This window comes from Mirounga leonina, unplaced genomic scaffold, assembly GCF_011800145.1.
Source record: "Mirounga leonina isolate KUSES-001 unplaced genomic scaffold, KU_Mleo_1.0 Mir_200, whole genome shotgun sequence".
NCBI classification, from domain to species: domain Eukaryota; kingdom Metazoa; phylum Chordata; class Mammalia; order Carnivora; family Phocidae; genus Mirounga; species Mirounga leonina.
Window position 1 is genome coordinate 17,730,690 of NW_023270503.1, and position 17,831 is coordinate 17,748,520.

General features: G+C 37.5%; 1 protein-coding gene across 1 annotated transcript in view; it reads right to left on the reverse strand.

Moving 5' to 3' along the window:
• Positions 1 to 17,831, reverse strand: part of STXBP4 (syntaxin binding protein 4) — a 175,771-nt gene that overhangs the window by 85,771 nt on the left and 72,169 nt on the right. The gene's annotated exons all lie outside the window — the stretch shown is intronic.

Genomic DNA, 17,831 nt, shown 5'->3' on the forward strand with positions numbered 1-17,831 from the left:
ATTCAGTAGCAAAACATCTATCTATTTCTATAGGGTGCAATGCTCACAAGACATTTATTAAACACGTTATGTCTTAGATGATTCATGTGTCTTCTCTCATTTAACCTTTAGAACATCAAGAGAGAGTCATTATTAAAAACCATTTTATACATAATTAAACAGAAGCTTGGAGAGGTTACATATCCTGTCCAAGGACACATAGCAGTAAAAGAGTTTAAACCCAGGTCTGCCGAACTCCAACATGAATGCTCTTGTCACCATTTTACTCTGCTACTAAATGACAAAACAAATAAAACAAAACTATGTGCCAGCTACACTCTCTAGCTTAGGAAGAGGATGGGGTGACCAAAACCACTTACTCCCTCAAAATGTGCTTTGGTGCTAGGTCAACCACAGTCCCCTAAGGATACCGATATAATTTAGCATGGCAGTTACTATACCGTAAACCATTTCTTTTTCTTTACTTGATGCAGAAATCTTTTTTTCTGCAATGGAACTTTCTGCTCCAATTGCCATGGCTAATATTCAACTATCGCTATTTTAATTTTCTCGGAGCTATTATAGGATGCTTGCTTTTGTTTGAGTCTAAATGCATATGAAATGGAGAGTTAGGAATATGGACATATTTTTAAGGGTCAATTTTTCATTCATACATTCAATATATGTTTATTAAGTACTTACTATGTGTCAGGTTCTGTTTCAGGTACTGAGGACAGAGCACCTAACAAAATCGACAAAAAGTCCTCCTTCATGCCCTTCCCCGCCCTGAATTTACATTACAGTTTGGGGAGACAGACAGTAAATTAGGGATTATCAGTGAAGATCTGCCTGAGAAGACATTTAATCAGAGACTCGCAGGAAGCATGGAGCCATGAAGATTTCCCAAGGAGCTTTTTGGGCTAAGGGAACAGTTTATGCAAAGGTCCTGAGATGGAATTGTTCCTTGCATCTTTAAAGAACAGCAAGGAAGCCTGTGTAGCATTAAGTAGACAGTGGTAAGGGACAGGAAGAAGGGAGTAGTAGGAAATGAAGAGTAAGGGCAGGGATCGGGTTGGGGTGGAGTGGCAGATCTTAAGAGGCTTTGTAGGCCATCATAAAAACTTTGGTTTTACTCAGGGTGAGATGGGATGTTATTGGAGGGTTTGGAGCAGAGAAATGATTATGATCTGACTTAAATTTATAAGTGGATTACTCTTGCTGTTGGGTTGAGAGTAAACTGCAGGGGATGGGCAAGGGTGGAGCAGGGAGAAGGGGACAGGCATACAAACTGTGTGGCTTGAACAAGGGTGAGAGTGTTGGAAATGGTGTCAAGTGGTCAGATTCTAAATACAGTTGGAAAGTACAGCTAACAGAAGACTTCATCATCATTCACAACATTTACCTAGCAGCTAGTGCATCTAGATAATCATATTATAGGATAAAAGACACCTTCTCTTCCCTGGCTCCATTCAGAACATTAAGTATGCCTTAGATAAGTGGAAGAACAGAATAGCGCATGATAGACAAAAAGAACAATGTGAACAAAGGAAGAGAAGACAAGAAGGAATGTGGTACATTTGAGAAATGGCACTAGATCAATTTTGACTGGAGCTGGTGCTTCCTGGGAGAACTGTGGATAAAAGAAAGGTTGAGGAGAGACAGGGAAAGAGCCAGACTTTGGTAGAAATGGCATGACAGGCAAAAGGGCTTGTATCAGGTAAATCTTCAGGCCTTTTGAGCAGAAATTGATGTGAGAACAGAGTGCTGTAGAAAGCTAAATCTGACAGCAGGGTTCAGGATGGAGAGATGCGGCCAACCAACTGCCTCCTACACCTCTGATTCAAAGGGCTCGATTTCAGCCCCAGGAACAACAGGTACAGCACAGGGGACTAGAATCAATGGTATCACAACAGTGTTGCCTGGTGACAGACACTAACTACACCTGTGGTGAGCACAGCCTAACTGTGGTTGTTGAATCGCTAGGCTGTACACCTGAAACTAAGGTAACACTGCGTGCCAACTATACTCAGATGAAAACACCACCACCACCAACAAAAACCCAAGGAACTTGATTTCCTTATCTTTAAAACCAGTGGCCTTCTCATCAAAGGGTACTGTTAGAAAGAAATACCTGGGGAAATAGAAGAACATTTACCAAGCCACATCAGTTGGTTCAGGCCAGGTGACCATGTCACGAGTGTGTCACAGCTTGATCAACTTCATGTCAGACCGCGGCTGTGCATACAGGATGGAAATGTTTGCTGGCACCACTTCAAATGCTTTACACGGACCAGCTCAGTTAATCCACACACTGCTGGGTGAGGCGTGTCTATTCTTATACTCATTTAATAGGTGGAAAACTGAAGCACAGAAAGGTCAAGTAACTTTCTCAGAATCACAGACCTAAAAAGTGGCTGGGCTAGGATTTGAACCCAGGAAGTGTAATCACAAGCTCATGCTCACTTGGCTACGACGCCATACTGTCTCTCCAACTACAGAAAATGATTAAAAAAAAAAAAATCACTTGTAGATGACAATATCATCAGTGCCCAAACCCACACGAGCTTAGGATGCGGCCATGATAATACACTAAAATATCTTCGAGGCTGCTACACCATTCCCCGTTTTCCATTCACTCAAGCTAGAAAAAAATACATTGCTGCTGAAGAGAAAGAGGAGGGGCAGAGAATTCTCCATAGCTGCGATGAATAATAACTTTGATGATTTGTCTCCTTCACACTCACTTCATGCAGCTTTTATTCCTCTATAAAAACAGCACTTTTATTTTTGTTCAAAGAATGCTAGTTAATTAAATGAAGAATCTGGATGGAATTTATATAGCCATGATAGTTCACTGATGGTAATACAGTGTGAAATGCGGTTGGGTGGTAAAAGATGCAGAGGTTTTGATGCTGAATAAATTCATGCTATTTCTTTTGTCAATGTATAACTGTCAGGTTGGTAAATGTGACCCGTTAGCAAAGTTCTAGCCCAATTCCCACTGAATGGCTGTTTAGAAGATTAGTGCATTGAAATGATGACTTTTAGAGGAAGCAGTAAAAAAGAGATAGCAGCAGCGTATTGTATTTAGCAATGAAGGATCACATAAATTCATTTTTTTCTTTTCATCCCGGGTCATCTTCTAATAAATAACTGTAAAGCCTCCTATGTCAGTAACAACTGAGCCAGAATTTTCTGAGTACCTCACCATGACCCCGAAATCCCATCGGGGTAGATGCTGCAGCCAGTTCACCGCATTACTTTGTATTAGGTAGAGATGAATTCAGTTTAGAAAGTTAGAAAATAAAAGAGAAACCAAGATGCAATAGCAACCAGAAAAATCAACATAAGCATTACGCTTTTTAATACTGAGCAGTATGAGCACAGAGACTGGAAGGGAATCTTGAATTATGAAGTCAAATCTCTGACTTGGCTTTTTTTTGGTGACACTGAGGAAATACTTCCAATTCATACTGTCCCATTGTAAAATGAGGATTTTCCACCTTACAATTTCACAGTGAATTTTCAGGAAAGATCACACCAAATTCTCCTTTGACAAAGGAGACAAAGGGTATTATCAACTCACACAAAGGGCAGTATAAGCTCAGACAAAAGACAATGTGCTGTGTGTTTTTCCACATACAGCAGTTCTCCACAAGGAACATGATAAAGAAGAGAAAACATGAGTGTTAGAATGAGCTCTACCTCGGTCAGAATCTTTGGTCTGTGATTTTTTTTTTTCTTTCCTGGCTGTGTAATTCTCTAATTCTCTAAGAAACTCAGTTTGTTCAGTTGTATAATGGGAAATAACAACACCTACTTTATAACCTCAAAACAACTCTCACAGGAAGGTTAAAGAAACAATTATACAGTTCTTGGTACAGTTCCTCTTTACTGCTTTTGAAAGATATACATAATTATCTGTGCGATTAGAGAGCTAGACTAGACAATTCATTAAGGGCTTTCCTGAGGCAATCAATTAGTAATACCAGTTATTGAACTTTACAGAAGTTGTTTGGGAACATAATAACATAATGTGCACAGGTCTTTCTAATGTTAGCAACAATTATGTAAAACCTTTTCTTCCTAGTTACGAGTCATAACGGCTCCCTAAAGTAGAAGGAAAAAGCATTAACAGCAGTTGCACATTTGTAATTAGGCTAGCACATCCATATCAGTAACCTTCGAAATTCTGTAATTTTTAAGCTAATCAGTAAATCTTTCAAAATGTCAATGGCCAACAGGAGAAAAAAAGGGACTGCAAAGAGATATATGTGTTGGTATAATGTAACTTAATGCTACCAAGCCTGAAAGAATACTTCTCTTATCAGCTTCCGACATTCACTCATTGGAGAACTCTTTTTGGTCTTAGTCCCACTACAGCTTGTGAAAAAGATTAAGGGTTATTGCAGGAAGAAGGCTGTTGAAGGAAAAGTGTTTAAAAGCAAGTTATATATAGGTTCCTTAATTTTATATCAGATTTATTAAAACATGTATACGATTTCTCCCAATGGATGATCTCAAAGTAATTTGCAGGTATTCACGAATGAATCTACAATTCATTCTGTAAGCATGATGCACTTGGGGGAGAAAATGAATTCATGGAACTTTCTATGGGCCTCTGATATGTCCTCTCTCCTTTCTCATTCCTACTCCTCCTCCGTGCATACATCCAGCCCACCATCCCACCTTCATACCTAACCAGTTATTAAGCACTGTGAAGTCTTCATGATGATGTATTTGCAGCCATTCCTTAATCTGCATTCTTGTCACCACTTTACTGATTCACGTTCTCATCACCTCATCGTTAGGTACTATGAGCATCACATAAATGATCACCCTGCCTACTGTGTTCTTCACTCTCACGTATTCTGCATGCTTCTGAAGGATTAATTTTCCCAAAATACTGCTCAGGTAGCCAACCTAAGATAACCTTAGGTAGTATGATAAAACACATTCTCAATATCCATACTTCAAGGCTTTCCACTACTTGTTCCAAATCTATCTTTCCAACTTTAGCACCTTCTTACATGATTACCATATCCAATTACATGACTTGCCAAATTTCCTTATACTGAACTCTCCCGCCTTCAAGATGCTTTTCAGCACTTTGTTCCTTCCACTACATATACACTTTTCCTCTTTTTTCTTCATTCGGTCCTTGCCTATCATTCAAAATCTACTTCAGATTTTACCTTGTCTGGGCAGCCAGACCACTTCAGCTTACAATGATATTTCCCTCCTTTTATAATATCTGTTGTCTAATTAATCACATGCTTAGTATCTCCTGCTGCTATCTTGAACTGTCATTAAAATATTTAGTATTTTACTGCCTTTCTAAAGCCAAAGAGTCTTGACTGCCCAAATTAGAACACAAGCTGACAGTAAAACACCATGTAATATGAACAAGTGCTCCACTTACCATAAAGATGAGATATAACTCGGCTGACGGTAAAAATGACAACTTTGTTTTGCATGTATAATAACTGCCTTAGAGAATTTTATTAGGTAAGAAGCTTTCACAGAAAAATTCTTCATGAAACGCTTCAATTTTCTGAGACTATTAGAACTGTATTTCATTTGATTAATTACAATAACAACCATAAATCATGCTTGTGAGAATGACTTAACGAAAAGCAAATCATTTCATTATATTCTCTTTATATATAAATTTAAAAATCCTTTCATAGTATTTATTAAGCAAATGAGGTTATATCAAAACTATGTGGGTTGAGGGACAGTTATACTTCATTATGTTTGACAATTGTATTTCTTGGTTTTTCATTACATAGTTTAAAAATTATGCACACTAGTTTACATTTCTCTAAAAAGTACAGTTTTTCATCACAAACTAATATAATATATGCTCTCAAGGACTATATAATCATGACGGTCCTTTCCCACCCCACCCATATCCCTGCTTCTACGAATTATGTGGTGACACTTCTTTGTAAAGTGTGTAAAATGATAGACATTTGTAAATCCAAGAAATAAAGATTTTCTTCAGTTTGTCTGAAAAAGCAAAACCCTCATTTTGCAAAGGAAGATTTGGTTAAGCTTTCTGGAGGAAAAGCAGGTCAATCAAATTATAATTAGCTCTAATTAACCCTCCCAAGAGCTGTCAGCTTCTCTACCTGCACCTGCCTCACTCTCCAAAAGGTGCAAAATTGAGCTCTGACTCTGAACATCAAAGAAAACCAAAGAAACAATTTTCAATCTCTGTCTATAAACAGAAGTCCCTAATCAAAGACAGACACACAAGTACACCTATCTGATAAATTTTACCATGCAACTTGTTTACAATATAAATATTAATTAGTTAAAATCCAGTTAAATGTATTTAACCCTAAACATGCATTTTACTGGTTTAGTGAAGGTTGACGTAAAAGAAAAAAACCATTTTCCTACTTCTCCAATTCTAATTACAAAGGTACTAAAGGAAACATTTACACTATTGGAAATTTCCTTTCCTGGTCAGAAGGTAAACTCTGCTCACTGAAACTTGCTACAACTCAAAGGCTACTTTTCAGCTGTTAAACATCTAGAATTCATCTGAAGCTTGTTTGGGGTTTAAGAAAGATGGCTTCAAACAGAAATATACTCCTTCCAGTTTAACTTGAAGAGTCTTAATTAAATTGGAATCACAATTTTACCAATTTTTTGTTTGTTTTGTAGGAACGTGATAAGAGTTCTAAGTTCTGGGCGCCTGGGTGGCTCAGTTGGTTAAGCCACTGCCTTTGGCTCAGGTCATGATCCCAGGGTCCTGGGATCGAGTCCCACATCGGGCTCCCTGCTCAGTGGGGAGCCTGCTTCTCCCTCTGACCCTCCCCCTCTCATGCTCTCTCTCTCTCTCTCATTCTCTCTCTCAAATAAATAAATAAAATCTTTTTTAAAAAAAAGAACTGATAGGGGCGCCTGGGTGGCTCAGTCGGTTAAGCGACTACCTTCGGCTCAGGTCATGATCCTGGAGTCCCGGGATCGAGTCCCGCATCGGGCTCCCTGCTCAGCGGGGGGTCTGCTTCTTCCTCTGACCCTCCTCCCTCTCGTGCTCTCTGTCTCTCATTCTCTCTCTCTCAAATAAATAAATAAAATCTTTAAAAAAAAAAAAAGAGTTCTAAGTTCCAATCTAGATAGTAAGATAATAATATTCCTATGTTCAGGGGCGCCTGGTTGGCTCAGTTTTTAAGCGTCTGCCTTCGGCTCAGGTCATGGTCCCAGGGTCCTGGGATCAAGCCCCGCATCGGGCTCCCTGCTCGACGGGAAGCCTGCTTCTCCCTCTCCTACTCCCCCTGCTTGTGCTCCTACTCTCGCTATCTCTCTCTGTCAAATAAATAAAATCTTTAAAAAATATATATATATATTCTTAAGTTCATTTGGAAGAAAAAGAAATCAGAACTGGTGTGCAAATTTTGAAAAACAACAGTGATAACAAGAAAGAAAGAAACAGGGTGGGACATGGCTCAAAGATTTAAGGCATAAATAAAGCTACACAATAGTTTGTACTGGCAAAGACGAGTTAGATAAAACACTCATTCACCCAATAAATATTTATTGACAAAGCAACTGAAAGACCAGAGAGTGCCAAACAGACCCTAGATTATGCAATAGTTTAATCTATGGTAATGGAGATACCACAACACAATGAGTAGTTGCAACAACAAATTATTTGGGAAAACAAAAGTATAAAGTATAGCCCCTCATCTCAAACCTTATACCAAACAAAATAATTTTATAAGTGGGTTAAATAAAGACTGACACCGGGGCGGGCGGGGGGGAGGTGGAAAAACTAGGTTAATATGTATCTGAAATCTGGCAAGGAATGGACTTTAAAAAAATTATTAAAAAGGAGAAAGCCCATAGAAAAAGATTTGACAACACGAAAACACCTGTATTTAAAAAAATCTTCGAAAAAGAAAGGCAATTTATATATATGGGAACATATTTGCAACAGATTTGGTAGAAAGAGGGTTAATAACTACACTGTAAGGAGATCTTTTGGGAAAAGGGGAAAACCATCATTAAGAATATAACAGAAGCACATGGGGCGCCTGGGTGGCTCAGTCAGTTAAGCAGCTGCCTTTGGCTCAGGTCACGATCCCAGGGTTCTGGGATCCAGCCCCGCGTCAGGCTCCCTGCTCAGTGGGGAGCCTGCTTCTCCCTCTCCCTCTGCCTGTCGCTCTGCCTATCTGTGCTCACTCTCTATGTCTCTGTCAAATAAATAAATAAAATCTTAAAAAAAAAGAATATAAGAGAAGTGCAAAAGGAGTAGGAGGAGAAAGAGGAGGAGGAAAGAACATGAAGGGCATATGGTCAGGAGTGGCAGAATGTCACTAGCCATCAGATCAGGAAATCGGCTACCTTCAGTATTAAAGAATTGTGATGGAATTCACCATTTGATTTGGAACTCATGGTCACAGACAATCCTTGGTATCTAACGTGGATGACAATAAATCAAAGTATAGTATTTTCAAATAGGGTGACTTATTTATGTAGGGTTAGGTACGACTAGAGAAGTCCTGTTTTTAATTCTAAAATAGTTTGTGAATAAATCACTTAACCCAATGTCAAGAGCCCCATATTGAAGTTAAGAGTACTGAAAGTGTTTCTCATGTAGGAAACTGCCAAGATAAGAGTTTTATAGTGTCAACTGCCTTATCACTACTTCCTCCTTGGGTAAAATTTACTAGTTTGTCAGCAAATTAATAATATATTGCTCTCACATCAAGAAACATAAAATGTTTGGCATCTACATAGATGTTTAAACACACCCTGAAAGGTGCTCTCTTAGCAACTAATGAAATTTTAGAGATTTGTACCTTTTTTTTTTTTACATTAAATAAGAAAAATTGCAGGGAGTAATGCCTACTTTGATTGCCTTTGACAACTCACCAGCTAGAGGGCACCTAACCTACAACACTTTCTAGGAAGTGATGGTTTTGCTCTGTTTTACTTCTCACTGGAATGAGAGTTCTTCACAAAGAGTACATCTAGCTTTCCCAGTGCATCCATAGAAAAGAGTATTTAATAAATGTTTCTTAGACTCCTTTACCAAGTCTCCCCTGTAAGTCGCTTCCAGGGATGTGTCAAACGATTGGTGACAGACTGCTGAATTGAACCCTGAACAGCCAGAAAATAAGTGGCTCACAGCAGGGAACCCAGAACCCCAACATCAGTTCTAACTAAGCCAAACAACTACAGAAAATACTGTCATCAAATGAACTGGAAGGTTTCTGTGGAGAATAAGATCACTTCCCTTCCAAATTCCTCTAACTTGGGAAATTCTGTGATTCTAATTGATCTGACACCATTCAAATGGGTTCTGTAGTATCAACAGGATAATAAAATTTTGCTCAGATTTTTTTTTCTGTTTTTTTATTTTTATTATTTTTTTATTCTTATGTTAATCCCCATACATTACATCATTAGTTTTAGATGAAGTGTTCCATGATTCATTGTTTGTGCATAACACCCAGTGCTCCATGCAGAATGTGCCCTCCTCAATACCCACCACCAGGCTAACCCATCCTCCCACCCCCCTCCCCTCTAGAACCCTCAGTTTGTTTTTCAGAGTCTATCGTCTCTCATGGTTCGTCTACCCCTCCGATTTCCCCCGCTTCATTCTTCCCCTCCCGCTACCTTCTTTTTTTTTTTCTTAACATATATTGCATTATTTGTTTCAGAGGTACAGATCTGAGATTCAACAGTCTTGCACAATTCATGGTGCTTACCAGTTGCTCAGATTTTCTTAAAATGGTAAGACCTTTTCTACATTAAAAAGAAAACTATTTGGGAGCAGGGATTCTGAAATAGACATCTTTGTTTGCCAATGCTTGATCAGAATGCCACATTCATGTCCAGTGGATCGCTGGAGATGGCTGGTGTCTGGGCAAACAGGACGCCAACCGGGCTGTTCTTGTGTTCCTTTTCCAAGCAAGCTGTCTTTAACTTAGGCAGTTTCTTGGGCAAAGTCTAATGTTGGAAAACACATGGGTCATATTTTGATTCACAAAAAGGGAATTAACGTTGAAAAATAAATTCGACCAAGTTTTTTTTTTTTTTAAATAAGTTTCTCCATTCAGATTGCTGTCTATCATTATAAGGGCTTTATAATTTCTTTTCTTAAAAATGCTTTTTTGGGGCTTTAAGAAAATCATTTAAAGATAATTGTAGATTACACACAGTTGTAAGAAATAATACAGAGAGGTTCCCTGTATTCTTCAATAAGCCTCCTCCAATGGTTATAATTTGCAGACCATAATAGAATATCACAATCAGGAAACTTCATTGATGCAATCCACCAAACATAATCAGATTTTACCAGTTTTATAAGCACTTGGCAATAAAAAAGAAAAACCTATAGATACATGCAACAAGCTGGATGTGTCCCAAGGGAATTATGCTGAGTGAAAAAAGCCAATGCCCAAAAGTGACATACTGTACGATCACATTTACATAACATTCTTGAAATGACAAAATTATAGAGATAGAGAACAGATTACTGGTTGCAAGGCGTTAGCGGAGGGAGGACAGAAGGAGGTGGCTGTGGTTATAAAAGAGGAGCATGAGGGATGCTTGTAAAGAGGGTTTTTAACAGAAAACAAAGTTGACATTTTGAGGTCACAAGTGACCATCTGAAATGGAAACACAGGAATATTTTACTATAGTACCCTTTTAGAACAGAAAAGACTGACACATCAAGTAGATACAGTTTTCTTCTTTTCCTTTCTAAAGATGAGACAGCATTTTAGAATATCTACTAGGGCTATACTGAAATACTATAAAAAGTTCAGATCACCAAAAAAAAAGAATAAAAATGGTGTGGGAACTGATACCACTTCTGAACGTTAGAGGCTTTACTGTTTCTTTAATAAATGCACAAAGGAACACCATCTCTAAAAGTGTGAAAGCATGAATACCTCTTTAGTAATTGTATGGTATTGTTGTTCCCTTTAGAGATATATTTAATCTGTTGTTGGTTTCCTTTGTTGCTTCATCCATCAACCAAGACAGCTCGCATGCCAGCCGCACCGGCTGTGACTAAGTTCATGTTCAACCTCAACTGTCCACAGAGACTGCTGGGCTGATTTCACCGTACGTTTCTGCCTCAGGGTTTCATGCTCTTGTCAAGCATTCAACCCAACCTTTGCACAGGTGAGGCCAACTGCAACTGGGCTTTTCTGAACCTAAAGAAGTTGCCAAATGAGCAATTTCCCACGGTTTCCTTAGGGCACAGGCTCGTTCAGACAAGCCGAATACTTTGGCTTTGGACTGTTCACCAGGTCGCTCCTGCCTTAGGTCATAAAACACTGCTGAAAGGAACCTGAGACAACGTCCGTGTGGGAGGACATCTTAGAAAGTTGTTGATCAAAGGAAGTTGTTAGAAGAACGGCCCATGCCTGTTAAGAGGTGTTAGAACTTGAAGAAAAAATAATGAGAAGTCTAATTTCATGGGAAATTGCGGCTCGCGATTTTCAACAGCAAGGTGGGGTTATTTTGTAAGGCATAAAAACTCATCAAAAAATACTGAGATTTTAAAGAACAATGCAGCCAATTCCTTACAGAACAGTTAAGTATTCTAGTCGCCAGCCCTGGTTGAAAAAAGCAAGGTACCTGATCCTTCCAGTGGGAAAGGATTTCTGCATAGTGTGTCCTTTCCTTTGGACTCATTTTTTCTGCCCTCTCCCTTCCTTTTCCCCCTCTCTCCCTCTCTTTCAATTCTTCACTGCTCTCTTTTTGGGCCACTACACTAAATAAAGGTAAATTAATTTCCATAATTTACAATAGCTAATGGGCCTTCAAAAGGGGGAGATTCTTCTGTTTTTAGGATCAGGCCACTGTCTCACAATAATTCAATTAAAAGTATGTAAGTGAGTGAACAAAGGATATCAAATTGTGTTCTCTTCTCCCTTTGGAAGCAACTGGTAACCATCGTAAAACAAACTGAAAATCAATCTAGTCGTGTTCTAATAATCAGGTTACCTATGTATTTAAAGGATTTATGTGGTGTAATTATTAGTACTGAGCTGACTTCATATTAAGACCTTCAAAAGGGGGCTCCTGGGTGGCTCAGTTGTTAGGTGCCTTCGGCTCGGGTCATGATCCCGGGGTCCTGGGATCGAGCCCCAGGTCGGGCTCCCTGCTCAGGGGAAAGCCTGCTTCTCCCTCTCCCGTTCCCCCTGCTTGTGTTCCCTCTCTCTCTGTGTCTCTGTCAAATAAATAAATAAAATCTTAAAAATAAATAAATAAATAAATAAATAAATAATAAATAAGGGAGCTATAACATCTTCCTCAGAGTTCAAAAAAAAAAAAAAAAAAAAGACCTTCAAAAGGATACCAAAAAAAGGGAAGAAAACTGCCAAATTTCATACAACTCTTATTTCTGGTTTTTAAAAGTTTTTAAGAGGAGAGTTATATACATTTGCTTTTTGTAATTTCTAAAGACTCTTTTGCTAATTGTGAAAAGAGAAACTAATTCTTGAGAAGTTAGAATTTTAGCATTCTCAACCATGTATAGGAACTCTTTCATTAACAATTCATCTGTATCACTGAAATCTTCTTAAACGGAATAATATTCTATATACATAAGAGAAGCTGAATGGTATTCATGGTCAATATATTTAAATAATGAAGAGTTTCAGGGCTGATCTTGGGTAGTGTGTTTTTTATTGCAAGTGTGCATTTCTGAAATGAATACTTGTGGCAGTACATAGGCATGTGTTTGCATATACAAACACATACATATATTTTAAATTATTTTTGCTAAGCTGGAAAATATACATTAAATAACATTATGAATACTGTGAATTCATTATAGCATGAATCATCACAGTCTTTCAATCACTAAATTATAAAGCCTTGACTGCTCTATTACTGTACATTCTATCATTGTTAAGTCTGGTTGACTTTACCCTTGTGGCATCTTTCAGACAGAACTTGTTGGTGTATTTCCATTGCTACTCCTGGGTGAAACCCTCCATGACTTATTATCTGGACGAGTGCTCCTCAAATTTTCAAATGCATACAAATCACAGGAGGACTTGTTAGATACGGATTCTGATTCAGTAGGTCTGCGGTAGCATGTGAGACTCTGCATTTCTAAGTTCCAGGTGTTACTGACAATGTTGGTCCTGGATCACATTTTGAGTAGCAAGAACGTGGAGTTCTAGATTTGCACTGTCCACTGTGGTAGCCACCAGCTATATGTGGCTACTGAGCACTTGAAATATAGCTAGTCAACTCTGTTTCACTTTAATCGCTGAATCATTTAAGATATTATTGTTGAACTGTAGTGTTCGATAGGCCTGTAAATCATTTGAGTAGTACACATAAACTGATCTGGTTACTATCAATGAATTAATTTAAAATTTTTAATGCAACAATGTAATAGTGTGCTTAGCTGAATATTTTATGCAACATGAGTTACAGTAATACTTAATGTAAATCATAATTTGTATTTAAATTGAAATGCTTATTTTTATTAGAATATAATTATTTTTTCTATTTAAAATAGCAGATATGGAAAAAATTTCATATTTAAAATGAAGATATATTTCTGGTGAAGAATAGAAAGAATTAACTAGTAATATAATCAGAACAATAGAGATTAGAAGAAAGTATGTTGCAAATTTCATCATAAATGCAATTGCAATCTATAAAGCTGCTTGTTGTGATGAAAATTTTTAAATATATAAAAAGTGAACAATATTAAGAGACATTTTTGCACCTACATGGTGAATCTGTTAAGAAGTTTTCTCTTTTTTTTTTTAAAGATTTTATTTATTTATTTGAGAGAGAGAGAGAGAGCGAGAGAGAGAACACAAGCAGGGGGAGTGGGAGAGGGAGAAACAGGCCTCCCGCCTAGCAGGGAGCCCGATGTGGGACTCGATCCCAGGACCCTGGGATCATGACCTGAGCTGAAGGCAGGTGCCCAATGACTGAGCCACCCAGGCGCCCCAAGAAGTTTTCTCTTAATAGTCAAACAAGAACCAACAAAATCAGTCACCTGAAATCAGAAGTAAATGTTGAGGGGCGCCTGGGTGGCTCAGACGGTTAAGCGTCTGTCTTTGGCTCATGTCATGATCCCAGGGTCCTGGGATCGAGCCTGACATTGGGCTCCCTGTGGGAGCCTGCTTCTCCCTCTCCCTCTGCTTACTGTTTCCCCTGCTTGTACACTCTCTCTCTCTGTCAAAAATAAAAAAAATCTTAAAAAAAAAAAAAAAATAAATGTTGAACATTTGTAACTTTGGCCAGCTATAAAATGGCTTGGGTTGTTGCACAAAAGAGTAAACCATTTTTAGATCAAGATGGTAATTTCATTTATGATAAAAGACTAGAAGAGATATTTTTACCAAAAATGGAAGATCTTCAATTAAGTCACAAAACAAATGCCTATAGAACACAAGAACTTTCTAACACTATCAATCATCCATTGATTCAAAATTTGGAAAACTACAAGTACCTTTCTTCAGGAGACACTACCCAATTCAAGCATCATGCATGTATTATCTTAAAGTTCTTAACAAATTTATGACAAAAAAAGTTGTCAATTTGCAGCCTAAAACATCAAGCTTGTGGTCTAGATATTTTTAACTTTAACACCTTTCAAAGAAGAGTTTCAGCTGCATAATGAATAAAATTGTTTATCATAATGGATGGTGCTCCAGCTATGTTTGATCAAAAATTCAAATTTATTGACATTTTCAAACAAGAGACTGTTTTCTTTTTTCCTTCATTCCACTGTACAACACATGTGGAAAATATCTGTGCAAAGTTTCCTGAAGCTGAATGTGCAAAAAATGTCATGGATACAGTTGTTAATATTGTGAAGTATATATGTACAAATTCCAAGACTCTTCACTAAGTTTAGAAGACAATGAATTTAATGATCCTGTGTTCTTTGCCAATGCTCCTTGGCTGAGTTGTGGAAGAGTTTTACAAAGATTTACCACACTTCTAACTTCAAATCAAAATTTTCTTAAAACAGAAGGAATGCTTGGGGTGCCTGGGTGGCTCAGTCATTGGGCGTCTGCCTTCGGCTCAGGTCATGATCCCAGGGTCCTGGGATCAAGCCCCGCATTGGGCTCCCTGCTCAGCAGGAAGCCTGCTTCTCCCTCTCCCATTCCCCCTGCTTGTGTTCCCTCTCTTGCTGTGTCCCTGTCAAGTAAATAAATAAAATCTTAAAAAAAAAAAAAAACAGGAATGCTTGCCTAATATTCAATAATCAAAGACAAAAAAATTATCACACTGCACATGAATGAGCTAAACTTAAAGCTCCAAGAAAAGGGAAACCTTATTTGTGAAGCTGAACAAGTGTAAGAATTTATACTGACATTAAAACTTTTAATAATATACATCAATAACAATGATTTTACACATTTTTCTACCATAAATCAATATGCAGGTTTTAATTATTGATAGCTATGTAAATTAGTTACAAAATCTAAGAAAAATTTGAAGTATGCTAAGTTGATACTGAAATTTAGAGTTGCTTTCAATGTATACTATACCCCTTTGTATTTGTTATTAATGGTATTAACAATTAGTGATATACTTAATTTGAAAAGATGTACTTTTGAAATGGTTTTGCTTGAAAGATGAAGTCTTCTAGAAAAACATGAAAGTTTTATCCTTGTGGATGCAAATATTAAAAGAAACAGATTTTGGTATTCAGTTAGTAGAAAATTTTTAAGTATGTTTGGAACATTTGGGTATATGAATCTATTTTTTTCAACAGCAAATCTTATTAAATCTAAACACAGACCCAGTATTTCCAATGAAAATTTAGTGTACAAAATAAGATATGCTCTAAGTGACTTCAAAGATACAGCATGAAAAAAGAATGTAAAAATATCTCCTTAATGAATTTTTAATATTACTGAATGTTCAACCATATTTTAGATATATTACACTAAATAAAATATATTTAAAATAATTTCACTTTTTAAAAAATTTCACTTATTTCTTTTTACTGTTTTAAAAATGTAGCTACTAGAAAATTAACAATACATAGGAGGCTTTCATTATATCTCTATTGCATGGTGCTGGTCTACACTATTACAAAGTCTCTTCTCTGATCTTCAGTTACTTCCCAACCTACTGTTAATATTCTTAAGTATTGATGTTCTTGGGGCGCCTGGGTGTTACCCTCTCTATAAAAAGTCTCATTTTCCTTGCAGCCAGAATTAGATTTTCCTCCTCTAAATCAAATGGTTAAAACAAATCATTCCCACATCTTTTTTCAGCACCTAATATTTCTTTTTCTATTATTTATAACAATGACCATGGTAGTTTATATTTGTTGCATGCTTAATATGAGCTGTACACATTTATACTATTTGTCTTAATACTTCTGACAGTTTTGTGAGGGATCCTATTATCAAACTCATTTTAGAAATGACAAAACTGAGGTTTGAAGAGATGAAGTAGCTTGCCCAAGGTCAAGAGCAAAGGAGGCAGGATCCAGATAAACCTGTGTGGTCTAACTCCAAAGCCCATTATCGCCTACATTACTCCTCATGCTGATTCACCATTCTTCATATAAGATTCCTTTCCTGTTTATTTTTTCATCAATGTCCTGTTCTTTCCTATGGAATATTAAGTTCTGATACAGATTTGTCTTAGATCATTTATTCCTGAAGGCCTGACCTTCCCTAATAGACACTAATCCATTCAGAGAAATAAATACGGGAGGGCCTCAAGTGGAAGAAATAGGTAGTGCAAGGGGGAAAAAAAAAAGCAAAACTTAATTTTTCTTTAGATTCATTTTTTAATCAATCCTTAATGTAATTATTTTGTCAAACATGCTTGATATTCTAAAGCTTTTAAGCTCTAAGCATTTAGGAGAAAAGAAACTTTTAATTAAATGTAGAAAAAAATCCCACCCTCTAATTTGTTCTAAATGTAAAAATTTTTTCAGGATGCAAAGAAACAGTACAATGTAAAAAGGTCTAGCCACATAAACTGGTGCCGGTATCAAAGATACAGAATTAAAATAACTAAAAAGCTGGTGGCGCCTGGGTGGCTCAGTCGCTGGGTGTCTACCTTCAGCTTGGGTCATGGTCCCAGGGTTCTGGGATCGGGCCCCGCATCGGGCGCCCTGCTCCGCGCGAGGCCTGCTTCTCCCTCTCCCTCTCCCCCTGCTTGTGTTCTCTCTCTCGCTGTGTATCTCTCTCTGTCAAATAAATAAAATCTTAAAAAATAATAATAATAAAATGAAATAAAATAAAATAACTAAAAAGCATACCAACCACAGTACAAAAATACCTAATGAGTCTGAAAATTGGCCAAAAAATAGATGACTTTGAACACTTTTTATTTGGAAATAATTTCAAATGTACCCAAGAGTTGCAAGAATTAGGAATAGTACAAAGTACATCCTCATGCCCTCCACCCAGATTTACCTAGTTCACCAGATTCATCCTTTCGCTAACATGTTCATGAATGAGAAATAAAGTACTCTTGTAAGCTGTTGTTATTTAGAGGTTGCTATTGCTGAGATTCTGCATATTCTCAATCTCTCTCATATATAAACACACACACACATACATGCACACACATGCATACACATGTATATACATAAAACACATGCACACATATACACACACATCAGTTTTTTAACCTTTTTTTTTTTTAAAGATTTTATTTATTTATTTGAGAGAGAGAATGAGATAGAGAGCATGAGAGGGGGGAGGGTCAGAGGGAGAAGCAGACTCCCTGCCGAGCAGGGAGCCCGATGCGGGACTCGATCCAGGGACTCCAGGATCATGACCTGAGCCGAAGGCAGTCGCTTAACCAACTGAGCCACCCAGGTGCCCCAGTTTTTTAACCTTTTGAGGGTAAGTTACATACATCAT